Raw genomic sequence first — 2,534 nt, forward strand, 5'->3', positions numbered from 1 at the left:
GGGGGATGGCTGCGTGCGACAGAGACCGATGGGGCTTGGGAAGGGTGCAGAAGTGGGAAGCAGATTTCTGAGTAGGTGGAGATAGCATTAACCAAACCCAGGAACTTAGGCCAAAGCAGGTTTGGAAGAAAGAGGACAACTTAGGTTTTGGACGAGAATCTCCAACGCCCCTCCTCCTCTTGGTGGAGGCAGTGGGGTGGTGGGGGGAGCGCCTCATAAAACTAATGTTAACGTCTTCAAGAAAACCTTTAGCCACCCCAAGCCGGCCTCACCCGTGAGCCAGTGAGCCACCTGTGTGGGAAAGACCCTCCCCTGTGCCTCTTTCCTCTCACCTCCTCCCCCAGACTCCAGTGCCCCGCCCACCCCCATGTGGAGGTCTGTGGGATGGATGTCTGTGGAGTTAACTTGTCCTGCCCCCCACCCCCCCATCCTCCCACCTTTACTCTCCAGACTGCAGGAGAGGGGTCAAAGCAAGGTGAAAGTAGCTGTCTGCAACCTTAGACCTGAACTTCCCTCAACATAGTGTCACCTGGAACCAGGGAGAGGCTGTCTTCATTCAGCCCAGCACCTTGAAAGCCAGTGGGATCCCTTCCAGCACCTTCCCCAAACCTTTCAGAAAATGCAGCCAGGTCTCACTTTCTGAAGCCCATCTTGCCCAGTGGGGGACCCCTAGGCCCCTCAGCCACAGGCCTGGAAACAGTGGCCAGGCTTGAGGGTGGGGACAGAGCGAGCTATTGCATCTCCTCCCTCCCACCTCCCCCTACCCCACCAGGCATCCTCCCAAAGTGATGCCCTTTCCGATAGGTGGAGACAGGCAGTTGGCGGCAAGGTTTACTCGCACCTGACTCTGGGCACTTTAAAGCAACCCCACCCACACTTCACATATCTGTCTCTTCCTGCACTTCAGCCTGTGCTGGCTTCTGGGCCCTCCCAGCGTGACATGTCAGTCCCCCCAAGCTGCCCCTGGACAAAGCCCTGGCCCAAGTGAGGATAAAAGACCCTGACATGCCCCCCATGGCTGGGAACCCCTGCAGAGTCAGGCAAGCTACAGGGAGGCCCTGGACTATATATTCCCTGCATCCCCAGTGGGTCAGGGTTCCTGGGGCTGGTACCAGGGGAATTGGGTCCCCTTCTTTCCAAAGGAGAGGTCTTTGCTATGTGGGAAAGCCGGTTGGGTCACTTTTGTCCACTTAAGGCTCCCTTCTCCTTCCACATGTTCACTCCAGCACCCTCACAGCTCCTACCTCCTTCCCGGCATGGTGGGTGGATAGGTGAATGGGGGTGGGGCACAGGGTGGCATCACTGGGAAGACAGAACCCAGGAAACCTTGCTAACCCCTCTCCCATAAGCCCACCGGGGATTCTTGTGCTTTCAGGCGGGGTCGCCCCCAGGGAGCCCCTGGGGCTTGACACCTATGACTACCAGCAGCAAGCCCCCGCCCACTCCTCAGCCCCTGCTGGGGTCCCCCAGGGGCAGTGGCGCCCCCTGGAGGAGCGGCTGGGAAGGCTAGAAGCAGAGGTGACTGAGCTCAAAGAACAGGTACCACTGGGGCCAGGCCTGGGCAGTGGGAGGGAAAGAGAGGAGCTGGGCTTGGGCGGCAGGGAAGGGGTCGGGGGTGGCGGCCAGGGGACCCTAAAATAGAATTTTGTTTTAAACGCACATGGAGAGGTTCTTATCTGAAGAAGTTCTTAGCATTGTTTCTTTCATAAAAATGGAGAACCTCCAGGATATCTGTTTTGTCGATTCAGACTTCCACATTCTTTCACGTTGCAAGCATTCTGGAGTACCTATTATGTAGAAGGCACCATCAGGAAAGATTTTGGATGGATAAAGGTCTTTAACTGTTGGGGCTGGAGTGTGGGTCCCCTTCTGTCCAAAGGAAAGGACTGGGGGGCCCCACGCTCCCCTGGGAAACTGTTCAGCCCTCAGGCCCTGAGAACTGTGACTGTTTGAGCTGGGTGCTGACTGGAGGTGGACCCATCTCTGCTCTGGAATTGTCAGGTTTCCTTTTCATTCTGTCTCAGTTTTCACACCCCGTAAATCTGCGGGAGATGGTGGGGGAAGCTGAGCCAGCGCCTCTCCCTGCCTCGCTTTTTCCCCCAGAACAAGGACCTGCAGGCGAGGGTGAGGCAGCTGGAGTCCTGTGAATGCCGCCCAGCTTCTCCCCAGTGCTGGGGCCTGGGGCGGGCCTGGCCCGAGGGGGCTCGCTGGGAACCTGACCCCTGTACGACCTGCATCTGCCAGGATGGGGCCGCACACTGTGACCCTGTGCCCGGCCTGCCCCACTGCAGCGGTGAGTGCCATCCACCTGCCCTCTAGGGCCTGGACGTGAGCCTAAGTGCCTGAGTGACGGCTCTATCTCTTCAGGCTGCAGCCACAATGGTCAGGCCTATGGTAATAGGGAGACTTTCTCCCCAGATGCCTGCACCACCTGCCACTGCCTGGTGAGTTCCGCGACCCACCTGAATATCCTATACCTGTCCCCTCACCTGTCTGTCTCACTTTAGCTACCTGTCGCTGCAGCCTAGTGTGCC

At 58.1% G+C, this 2,534-nt stretch overlaps 1 pseudogene; it reads left to right on the forward strand.

The window, feature by feature from the left end:
- Window positions 1–354: 354 nt before the first annotated feature.
- On the forward strand, window positions 355–2,507 carry LOC111734723 (annotated as a pseudogene).
- The last annotated feature ends 27 nt before the right edge of the window (window positions 2,508–2,534 follow it).

This window comes from Pteropus vampyrus, unplaced genomic scaffold (assembly GCF_000151845.1).
Source record: "Pteropus vampyrus isolate Shadow unplaced genomic scaffold, Pvam_2.0 Scaffold4571, whole genome shotgun sequence".
NCBI lineage: Eukaryota > Metazoa > Chordata > Mammalia > Chiroptera > Pteropodidae > Pteropus > Pteropus vampyrus.